Source organism: Humulus lupulus, chromosome 1 (genome assembly GCF_963169125.1).
Source record: "Humulus lupulus chromosome 1, drHumLupu1.1, whole genome shotgun sequence".
NCBI classification, from domain to species: domain Eukaryota; kingdom Viridiplantae; phylum Streptophyta; class Magnoliopsida; order Rosales; family Cannabaceae; genus Humulus; species Humulus lupulus.
The window spans coordinates 268,319,327-268,332,070 of record NC_084793.1 but is presented as its reverse complement, the minus strand read 5'-3'; positions in this window follow the sequence as shown (position 1 = coordinate 268,332,070).

Below are 12,744 nucleotides of genomic sequence, written 5' to 3'. Positions count from 1 at the left end.
TTTCCTTTGCTCGGACCTGAGGTAAGGAAGTTAGATAGAATTTTCTATGTTTTATGCTATGAAATGGTAAGACTTATATGTTACAAGAAATAAAGTACTATGGAATTGAAAGTGCTATGTTTGATATGTCATGATAGGCTAAGTGTTATGAAAGTTGTAAGCTCTATGTTTGATATGCCATGATAAGACAAGTGTTATGAGTTGTATTTTGGGGAAAATAGTGATATTTAAAGTTTAGCAGAATTATCTAGGAATTTTAAGTGTATTGTGAGACGGGAGTGTAAAATGACAAATTTTCCCTTAGTGGGCTTTGAGAGAGAAGTTTTTCCTTAGGGATATTTTGGACTTTTGGACCACTTATAGGATATAGGCTAAGCTGAGTTTATCAACTCAGAAAAATTAGAACATCAAAGCACTCTCTTACTCCTCCTCTCACATTCTCTCCCTTTCTCTTCAAGTTTCTTTGAACTTTGAAGGGAATTGTGATTCTAGAGCTTGGTAACAAGCTTGCTAAGAGATTTGAAAGTTTTTAAGCTTAGGGAAACAGCTGGGGAAATCGTTCTAGCAGAGGTACTATGATTTTCTTATGCTTTTGGTTTAGTTTTAAAAGTTTTAAAAGAGTTTCTTGGAGATTGAGTTTCAGTTAGTTTTTAAGATTATTTATCGTGTTTATGAGCTGCTTGGACCATTATTATGGTCGAAACAGGTGAAAATCATGTTTTGGGATGATTTTTTTGGGAAGTTGGTGATTCTTAAAATTGCTGGCTTTCTGGGTTCGTAGGGTTGCGCCATGGCGCTATTTTTGGAGCGTCGCAGCCATCATGAACTCAGAGAATAGGGGAGGTACCTTAAATCACCTTAGTGCCGCGACGCTAGGTGGGTTGCGCCATAACGCGTGTCAAGTGGTTTTGGGCTCAGGTTCTCTGACTTGCTGAGCACCGCGACCCTTGTGGGGGAGAGGGGGGGGGGGGGCACGATTTTATTTGGGAAAATGATAAAAAATAGGTTTTGGGAGCTGGGAACCCAAACCTAAGGATTCGGGAATGGTTCTACTACCCGGGTTAGTAGAACGCAAGGTCCTAAAGGCTAGGACTTGGTCTAGAAGCCTTTATTAGTTCATTTCTTGATAGTTATTCGTTGTTATGGTTTTGACTAGGGTGAACTGTTAAGCTCGAGAGGAAATGGCCGTACTCGGGGGTCGTCAGACACAATTTAACTCAGGACATGAGGTAAGAAAACTGCACTCAGTCTGTGTTTAGGGCTTGGCCCGGCTATAGAACATGGTTATAACAATGCTGAGAATGTTTTATTAAACATGTTAATTGCACTGTGTTTGTAATGCCCCAAAATCCCTAATAAAGTTTAGGACCTTGATTAGGAGGCTGGGAGGGCCATAATTGATTTATTATGTTATTAAATGATTATATGCATGATTATGTGAATTATATTATTATATGATGATAAATGCATGCATGTGGATCCATTTTTCATTATTAGGGAATTTTGGTAATTTGGCCCATTGAGGGCATATTTGTATATTTTCATGCATGTTGGTGAATTATGAATAAGACCACATTATAATGTGGATTTGTTCGAGCCATTCGGCATGAGACGATCTTTGAATGCAAGTTATCGGTTTGGTCATAACAGGGTTAATTTCGGGGCTCGTGGTGAGTCTCGGGGTGATTTGAGGATTAGTACATTACCGGGAATTAAAGGTTAATGAGATATGATTTATTAGCATTTGAGAATATTGAGAATAACGGGAATTGGATGGCGTTAATTATGATTAACGGGATTAGAGGAGAAATGACAGTTTTACCCTTGGTAGCCTCAAGAGGACTTTAAATGACCTAGGGGCATTTTGGTCTTTTGACCTAAAGGATGTATATTAGTTAGAAAGCTGTAGAAAGCTATCCAAAACAGATCATTATTTTTCTTCTCCCGATCATCTTCTTCTCTTATTTTTTCTTTGAATTTTGAAGCTCCATTTAAGGAATCAAGCTAGGGAGTTAAGCCTTGATGGTTTAGGGTTATGTTCTACCATTGAATAGGGTGTAATACTGAGCTTGAGGTAAGTTTTTAACCATTGAAACTCTGGTTCTTACTTTGTTTTCCTTTTGATGTTCAGTTGGGATTTTGATTTGGATAGTGAGAATTGATGGGAGTTTTGCCAAAGGTTGATTGGGTTATGATGCCTAAGACTTGTATGTTGGGTATTTGGGAGTTTGAATGAGGTTTGGAACCAGGTTTATATGGTTTGAAAGTGGAGAACTTGAAGGAGGAAAAATCAGGGCTAATCAGCCTGGTCCTAGCACTGTAACGCCCTCTATCCAGGGCCATTCGGCTCTGGTTGTAGCGCTGGGGCGCTAGGGGGGCAGCACTACCTTGTTTTTCTAGGGTCCTATTTTGGGCACTTTTGAGGGTTTTTGGCTCGGGGTTTCAATTCCTAAGGCTCGGGATCGAATCTACTAATCGTTTGAGTACGATTCGAGGTTCCGGGAGTGAGGTTTAGGTCAAGAAGCTTTTATTGTTGATTTCATTAATTGGATTCCATATTTGCTTATGTAACGACCCAACTTATTCTAGACTTTGGACCATTAATAACTACTATACACTGACACTAATCTTAAGAAAACATACAAATAAAATAACCATAACTTTATTATAAACTGTAAAGCAAATGTTAAATACATGAAAATTCATTTAGGATATGGGATCCCATTGTTTTGAAAATATTAAAGTAAACATAACTTTAAATCTTAAAATTTGTTACAAAACAAAGTGCGGAAAATACATATAAAGCATAATTTTAAATGACTAGAAAACAACTTCATCCTCGAATCGTTCACGTAGTCCACCGATTCCATTCTCCCTCAATACACATTCCCAAGCAGCCAAGAACCTTCCTGCCACCATAACTATTTTCCTGCACATATAGAACATAAAGGAATGAGCCCAATGCCCAGCAAGGAAAATCTACTACAAGCATGAACATAATCATACATATAAACTATGAACATATATCATATACTATAACACATATATCATAATTCTAACCCATGTACATGGTAACTATTGTGGTTTGCTAACTAAGCAACTATAAGCCTCAAACTATAATGAGGTTTCATAAAAGTGTTGGGGTTTGCTATATAGCAACTATAAGCCCCAAAACATAAATGTGATAGGGTTTGCTATATAACAACTATAAGCCCCAAAACATGCATATATCATAACACATAAAATCATACTATAGCATAATCATAACACTTTTATATAAACATAGCACATATCACATAAGAACTTTCCTATTTTCCTTACCAAAATACCAGAATGATGAGAACAAGGTCGGGATTTTGGAACACTCCTAAAAACCATTAATAGAGAGGTGAGTTTTCTAAAAGAAAGAGATGAAAAGAATGAACTAAACCATCGAGAAGATACTTACCAAGAAGAACCTCAAGTTCAAAGAACTTAGATGCCTAACCAAGAATAAAGAATACTGAGTTAGGATTTGAGTAGAAAAAAACTGTAAAACTAATGAAACAATACTGAAAGGAACTAGAATATGAATACCTTTGAAATTGCTATGACCGAACTACACCTCGAAATCGAAATACACTATAAATCTTACTTCTCAAGTGTTTGATAAGCTTATAATGATAAAGCTTATAACCCCAACCCAAGTGTTTAGCACTCCAAAGTAAACCTAGCAGTTTGTAGACTCTGAACTCAGCTTGATGAATGAATAAATGGCTGGGTACTAGGTCCTATTTATAGAGTTCAAGAATGAAAAGATCTTCATTTATCTTGAATAAAATAATGGCTTTTTAATTGAAAAACATTTGAATAATCGTTCAGTAGAGGCTGAAGACTCGGTCAAAAAGATTATGGACTTATCAAGAGGTTAAGGATTAAAATGAGCTCGGTTTCAAAATTATTCAAAAATGATGCCCTAGAGCCGATATATCGCTTACCATAGGCGATATATCGCCTGGGCTCATATACCCAAGGCTTGTCGAAATGGTCGTGCGACGTTACGTGTTTTTCGTATCCCCGTATGGCGATATATCGCCCCCTAGAGCTGTGATATATCGGCATACGCTGAAATATTATACACGTAATTACACTTTTTCAGCCTAATTTGAATTGAGTAAACAATCTTGACTAAGTCCTTTAACGATTTCAAAGGTGATGGCAGACTCTAGGATTTTCAAATATTATTCTTAATAAACTATTCCTAAAAAATACTTAATTTCTCATTAAACATACTTATGACAAGTGTTATTATCTTATTGGGTCTATCTAAACCTTATAGTATAATAAATATCATCTCCATAATCAATCATATTAATAAAACCTTAGGTTATAATTAATATTCTTAAACTATAGGTTAAACTTATAAAATCTACAAGTGTTACTACGAGTGTCCTACTAAGTCCCGGCTTAAACCAAAATCCACAGTAATAAACATACTATAACTACTACTAGCTATTACTATTACTACTATCTAACTAGCTAAGTAAAGTTCTTGGACTCTACAACTTATGATTAGGTGACCGCTAAGGGATTAAAGGATCGATCGTTCTCAAGGGTCGTTCATTTTTTATTTCTTGCTCAAACCAGAGGTAAGAAAACTGCACCCTGTATGTGACATGCATGGTTTTTGATGTAGCATGTTGAGTGCTCTATTTGTATATCTGGAATGCATATCAAGTGCTTGGAAATTTTCTATTTGTGAATGGTACTGACTTATTAGTTAGAATCGACAATGCTGTCAGTATTAACTTTGAAGTTATGACTCATTAGTCAAGTTCAACAGTAGTATTGAGCACTGGTCGTATGGTATTGGATTATGAGTCAAGAACGGTATTAGCATGTTTAACGCAAGCTGAAAATATTAGATCTAATCGACATAAGCATTATCATCAGAAACATGAAATGCTTGACCGACCTTAAGTTTGATGAAAACCAAAAGCGCTTGTCTAGTCTAAAGGCTAGTTATTTAGAGCCAGAGCCAAAAGGCTAAGGTGACCTACACGTCACATGGCTAGGAGGGTATGGGACCTCAGTCATCTGACCGAGATAGAATTATTAGTCATCTGACTGAGATAGACTTATCAGTCATCTGACCGAGATAGACTTATCAGTCATCTCACCGAGATAGACTTATCAGTCATCTTACCGAGATAGAATTATTAGTCATCTATACAGAGATAGACTTATTAGTCATCTAAACAAAGATAGACTTATTAGTCATCTATTTAGAGAGTGACTTATTAGTCAACGACCTAGAGAGACTTATTAGTCAACTACCTCAGAGCGAGAGACTTATTAGTCATCTACTCAGAGCGCATGACTCCACAAACATTTATTTGTCCTGCTTGCATGCATGAGTAGGGTTATTACTGCTAGGCATGCCTATTATGACTTAGTAACATGTTATTACTTGTTCATGAGCATATTGAGTTTTCTTGCTGAGCTTCAGCTCTCGGGTGCTATGTGGTGCAGGTAAAGGCAAAAGAAAGCTGGACCATCCCTGAGTTGGAGAACTTAGGTGATGATGTGTACATATGCAGCTACTCGACTGCCACGGACGAGGGTTTAAAGAGGAACTAGGGTTAAACCCTATTTTTTCGCTTAGGTCGGTTGGTTGTAAATCCTTTGTTGTAATTAACCTTTAAATTATATTTTTGGGATCCCAATGTATGTGGTAAATGTTTTAGTGAAACGTTGTATTTTAACCAAAAAATTTAACCCTAAATCGCTAATCATACTTAGTTACACGATTATGGCCAAATGACTCGATTAGCAAGAATAACACTGTTTAAAATGCACACCGTAACGGTCCTTGGGTAGTAGGGCGTGACAACTTGGTATCAGAGCGAGCCAAGGTTAAGGGTTCCTGAAGACAAGCTGGGCATGTACACTCGTCACTAAAGATAGCTTCTGATAGATTTTAGATTCTCTCTAAACATAAGTCCTTTTCTAAGCCTCTTTGTTATTTTCTCTTCTTCTCTCTGTATCTATCTTATCTGTTGAGAATTGCCCACTCTAGTCTAGGTGATTCTAAGGATACTTTGGAAGACTGTGAAGATTATAGAAGATCGATTCAGTTTCTTAGTAATACTCTGCGACAGAAAGGATAAAAAGGTTAGAGAAACTAAAGGAAGGACTTATTCATTCCGCTGCGTATACTATAAGTATTCTTATCATTGTTTCTCTTTGAATTTAATTTTAGAAACATGTTCCAGGTTATCTCATATTAATTTTTTTAATATTAGATCTACATAAAAATAAATAAAGATCATGTATAAGTTTCCTAACATATTCAATGATTACTTGGACAAGTTTGTGATAGTCTTCATCGACGATATCAGTGATAGCCTACGCGTCTAGACAGCTAAAGGAATTTGAGCAGAGGTATCCCACTCACGATCTGGAACTGGCAGCAGTGATATTCGCACTGAAGGTACGGGGCATTATCTCTATGTAGAGAAGTGCAAAATATACATCGACCATAAAAGCTTAAAGTATGTCTTTAATCAAAATGATCTGAACATGCGCCAAAAGTGTTGGCTGGAGTTGGTGAAGGATTACGACTGCAAGATTTTGTACCATCTAGGAAAGGCCAACATGGTGGCCGACGCACTGAGTCGAAGGGGCCCAGGACAGTTGTTCAGTTCGAGACAAATATTAGAAAAGTTGGCTGAAGAAATGACGAGAGCAGGAATTGAATTGGTAGTTGGTCAGCTAGCCAATGTCACTCTTCAGTCTATGGTCCTTGAGAGGATTAGAAAAGTACAGAAGGAGGATCCCCAGTTGAGGAAGTATACGGAGGATGTCTTAGCCGGAGTGGCTAGAGACTTTTCTATTTCTGAGATTGATCTACTGAGGTATAAAGGTTGGATTTGCATTCTGATGGAGTCCGGTATCAGACAAAAGATTCTGAATGAGTCTCATACCACTCCCTATTCTCTACATCCAGGTACGACGAAGATATACCAAGACTTGAGGACTTTGTATTGGTGGCAAGGGATGAAGAAGGACGTAGTGGATTATGTGGCCAAGTGTTTAACTTGTCAACAGGTGAAGGTTGAACATCAAAGGCCAGCAGGGTTGCTGCAGCCTTTAGGGATTCCATGGTAGAAGTGGGAGGATATCACCATGGACTTCGTGGTTGGATTTCCAAAGATTGCAGGGCAACATGATTTTGTGTGGGTGATTGTGAATAGGTACACCAAATCTGCCCACTTTTTGCCTGTCAGGACGACTTATACGATGGAGCAGTATGCTGGACTGTATGTAAAGGAGATTGTGCGACTCCATGGGGCTTCGAGGTCGATAGTATTTGACAAGGACCCCACCTTCACCTCTAAGTTTTGGGAGAGCCTGCAGAAGGCTATGGGAACGCAGTTGCGGTTCAGTACCGCTTATCATCCTCAAACGAATGGACACTCTAAGAGGACAGTTCAGATACTGGAGGATATGTTACGGGCCTGTGTGTTGGACTTTGGGGGATGTTGGAGTAATTATCTCCCTTTGATTGAGTTTTCTTTTAATAATAGCTACTAGGTGACTATAAGAGTGGCTCTGTATGAGATGTTGTATGGGAGGAAGTGCAGATTGCCCATTCATTGGGATGAGATGGGTGAGAGAAAGTACTTAGGTTTTGAGGTCATTCAGAGAACTAATGAGGCAATTGAGAAGATTAGAGCTCGGATGCTCGCCTCCCAGAGTAGACAGAAAAGTTACTCAGACTTGAAACACAGGAGTGTAGAGTTCCAAGTCGGTGATCATGCGTTTCTCAAAGTTTCTCCTTTGAGAGGAGTGAAAAGTCAAGTTAAGTCCTAAGTTTGTTGGCCCCTTTTAGATTTTGGAACGGGTTCGAGAGGTAGTATACAAATTAGCTATGCCTCCATCTTTATCAGGGGTTCACAACATATTCCATGTGTCTATGCCGCGGAGGTACATATTAGATTCTACGCATGTGCTGAGTTATGAAAACCTGGAGCTTGATCAAGATTTGTCTTATGAGGAAAGGCCGGTTAAGATTTTAGACTGAATAGATAATGTCTTACGGAACAAGAACATTGCCATGGTGAAAGTGTTGTGGAGAAACAGCAAGGTGGAAGAGCCAACTTGGGAGCTTGAGTCTGATATGCGGGATCGATATCCCGTGCTATTTAGGTAAATTTTGAGGACAAAATTTTTGTAAGGAGGGAATAGGTGTAACATTCCAAATCTACTAACAAGGCTTAGTGCCTTGATTAGCGTGTCGGGAGGGAAATAATTGATTTAATTATGTTATTATGTGAATTAAATGATTATATGATTAGAAATACATGTTTAGGTGAATTAAATATGCATGGGCATACTTGTAATTTTGGCCCATTGAGGGCATAAATGTAAATTATATGTGTGTTGTGCTTGAGACCACATTATTGCGCATATATACTTTTGATGTGTGATTCGAGACGGTTCTAGGGAGCGGAATAGGAGAATAGTCACAACAAGTTCACATACTCAGCTCGAGGTGAGCCTAGGGGTATTTTGTGAATGTAGCACGTGTTTGGTATTACTGGGTAATGGGTAGTGATTTAACAGTTAATTGAGTATGTCGAGATTAAATGGGGATTTATAGGACTATTCGAGGAATTAACGGGAATGTGGCAAATGACGGGATTTCCCTTGGAGGCATTAAGTGGCTAAGGGTAAATCTAGGGGAATTTTGGTCATTATGGGAGTTGAGGATAGACTTAAACTAAGCTTAGAATTCTAGAACTAATTAGAAGACAAAAAAACAACTCTTTCATCCTTCCTCTTTCTCTCTCTCTCGATGCTCACTCTCTCTCTAACTAAGCGTGGAAGTTTTGGTGAATTTTTAGGAATTGGCTACAGATTTGAAAAAATTAAGGGTTGAAGTGCTTGGTGAATTAGCTTAGGTCAAATTATCAATGGAAGTAATGATTTTGGTGTTGAATTGTTAAGTTTTATGCTATGATTTAAAGCTTTGTTTGGTGTACTCCAAGGACAAAGTCGAGCACGAGGAAGATTTAAGATTGACCATGCTGTGACTAAAGGAGCATCAACTTTATGCCAAGTTCAATTAATGCAAATTTTGGCTATCACAAGTAGCGTTCCTCGGCCATATAGTATCCAAAGACGGAGTTGCTGTAGACCCAGCTAAGGTAGAGGCTGTGAAGGATTGGCCAAGACCTAAGAATGCGTCAGAAGTGAGAATTTTTCTCGGGCTAGCAGGCTATTATCAGAGATTTATAGAAGGCTTTTCTAAGATAGCCACTCTGCTTACCAACTTGACCCGGAAACAACAAAAGTTCAACTGGACGGATAGATGTCAAGAGAGCTTCTAGTTGCTCAAGGATAAGTTATGCTCAGCACCAGTACTTTGTGTATTGACATCCAACGACAAGTTTGTAGTATACTGTGATGCGTCGAAGCAAGGTTTGGGTTGTATGCTGATGCAAAATGACAAAGTAATAGCCTACGCCTCAAGGCAGCTGAAGGAATACGAGCAACACTATCCAACACATGATATGGAGTTGGCAGTGGTGGTCTTCGCATTAAAAATATGGCGCCACTTTCTTTATGGAGAACGGTGTGAGATTTATACGGACCACACGAGTTTTAAATATTTATTCACACAGAGAGAGCTCAACATGAGGCAGCACAGGTGGTTAGAACTAGTAAAGGATTATGATTGCGAAATCCTATACCATCAAGGAAAAGTGAAAGTAGTTGCAGATGCGTTATGTCGGACGAGTTACATAAATCTAGCAGCATTATCCAGAATAGAAAAGCCGCTTCAGTAAGAGCTAATTAGTGAAAGAATAGAACTAGTCATTGGTTAACTGGCTAACTTTTCCATCTTGTCGAGCCTATTAGAAGATATACAGATCAGGCAAGGGCATGATGACACGTTAGTATCACATATGGCTGCAGTCAAAGAAGGCAAGACTGCAAATTTCTCCATATCAGAACAAGGGTTCTTGAGATATAAGGGCTGGGTATGCGTGCCAAATGACAATGGAATTAAGATGAAGATTTTAGAAGAGGTACACACTACCCCATACTCAGTTCACCCGGGGTCGACCAAGATGACTCACGACCTTAAGGCACTATATTGGTGGACAGGAATGAAGAAAGACGTAGAAGAATATGTGTCCAAATGCCTTCTATGCCAGCAAGTAAAAGTGGAACATCAGCGACCTGTAGGCTTATTGCAATTGCTTAGTATCCCAGAATGGAAGTGGGAAGATATAGCCACGAACTTCGTGACAGGATTACCATGAACAAATAAGTAACACGACTCAACTTGGGTTGTGGTAGATAGACTCACCAAGTCAGCTCACTTCCTACCTGTCAAGACTACGTATACTGCAGATCAGTACGCAGACATTTATGTTCAAGAAATAGTACGACTGCATGGAATCCCTAAGACCATAGTATCCGATAGAGGATCGGTGTTTACATCAAGATTTTGGGGAAGCTTCCAGCAAGCCATGGGTACCAAGTTAAGTCTTAGCACAACATTTCATCCTCAGATCGACGGTCAGTCCGAGCGTACCATATAGATTTTAGAAGATATGTTACGAGCTTGTATACTAGACTTTGGAGGATCGTGGAGTAAGTATTTGCCACTTCTAGTGTTCTCCTATAATAATAGCTACCAGGCAACGATAGGTATGGCACCCTATGAGTTACTTTATGGAAGGAAGTGTCGATTGCCGTTACATTGGGACGAGGTAGGAGAAAGACAACTTCTTGGACTCGAAGCTATTAGAGAGGCTCAGGATGCAATGACACTAATTAGAAAATGTATGATCGCTGCTCAGAGTCGACAAAAGAGTTATGTGAATGCCAAGCGGCAAGATGTGGAATTTAAAGTCAGAGATCAAGTCTTCTTAAAGATATCTCCTTTGAAGGGAGTGAAGCGGTTTGGGAAGAAAGGCAAACTTAGTCCCCGATTTATAGGTACTTTTGATATATTGGACAAGGTGGGAACAATATCATATAGATTAGCCCCACCGCCAGCTCTAGCAGATAGCCACAATGTGTTTCACATCTCGATTCTGCGTAGATATGTGTCAGACCCATCTCACGTACTCAAGTACGATACGATAACACATCGGAAAGACTTGAGTTACGAGGAACGACCAGTTAGTATCCTAGAGAAGGAGATGAAGGAATTACGGTCTAAGAGTATTCCGATAGTCAAGGTCCTATGGAGTTATAGTTCAGAGCCGGAGGCTACGTGGGAGTTGGAGGAAGACATCCTAGCACAATATATGGAATTGTTTGGTAAGTAAATTTCGGGGACGAAATTCTTTTGAGTAGGGGAGAATTGTAGCATCTAAGAATTTTACTTAGTTAGATAGTAGTAGTAGTAGTAGTGGTAGTAGTAGTGGTAGTAGTGGTAGTGGTGGTGGTAGTAGTAGTAGTAGTAGTAGTAGTAGCAGTAGTAGCAGTAGTAGTAGTAGCAGTAGTAGCAGTAGTAGCAGCAGCAGCAGTAGTAGTAGTAGTAGTAGTAGTAGTAGTAGTAGTAGTAGTAGTAGTAATAGTTGTAGCAGTAGTAGTAGTAGGAGTAGCAGCTTGTAGTATTTTAGTTTTCGTGGTTATTGGTTCAAGTCGGGATTTAGTTGGATACTCATAGAAATAATTATGGATTTTATAAGTTTAACCTATATTTTAGAAATATTAATTTTAACATAAGGTTTGATTAATATAGCTAGTCCTAAAAATATTATTTATTATAACCTAAGGTTTAAACAGAATAATTAAGAGCGTGACACTTGTCGCATTCATGTTTATTTAAGGATTTGAAGATTTTAGGTGAATAATTTAATAGTGGATGAATCTAGAAGCTCTATTACCTTCCAACAGCTGTTAGGATCACATTTTACTCGGTCAAAGTTGTTAAAAAAACTTCAAGTGTGCTGAAAATGTGCAAAAACGTGTTTAAAATATTAGCGTATGTTGATATATCGCAGCTATAGGGGCTGATATGTCACGTAAGGTTTATATAGAAAACACGTCGATTTTGCACGAATGACACCATGAAGGCTCAAGGCATAATGGTAGGTGATATATCGCCCATTAGTAGCATTTTTGAAACTTCATGGAATCTGAGCTTAAAACTGCCCTCCACAACCTTGACTCGCTCTTGAATTTTTTTGACCGAGTTCTGGGCATCTGTTGAACTAAAATTTAAATTTTATTCAATTAATATTCATTTATTTAATCTTTTTAAAAGGGGTTAGTTTCACTCCTTGAACTCTATAAATAGAACCTAGTACTCAGCCATTTCATTCATCATTCAAGCATTATTCAGAGCGTCCAAGCTACTAAGTTATTTTAGAGAGAAAACACTAGGGTTTTGGATTAAAAGATTTCCATCCAAGCTTTTCTAAATACTTGGGAAGTAAGATAGAGTGATATTTCGGTATTGATGTGTAGATCGAAGTTCTAGTCTATCAAATGTATTCTTATCCTTAGGTTTAGTTCATTATAGTACTTTTATTTTCTTTCATTATCTTTTAGATCCTGACTTGATTTTATGGATTTTGGTTAGGTATTTAAGTTTCTTGAAACTTAATGTTGTTTTTTTTTGGTAAGTTTCTATCTTGATGGTTTAGATGTCCTTTTCATATCCATTTATTTAGAAACTCATGATTCTTACTATTGGTTTTAGGAGTTTTCCAAACCCGTTCTTGACTCCAATAT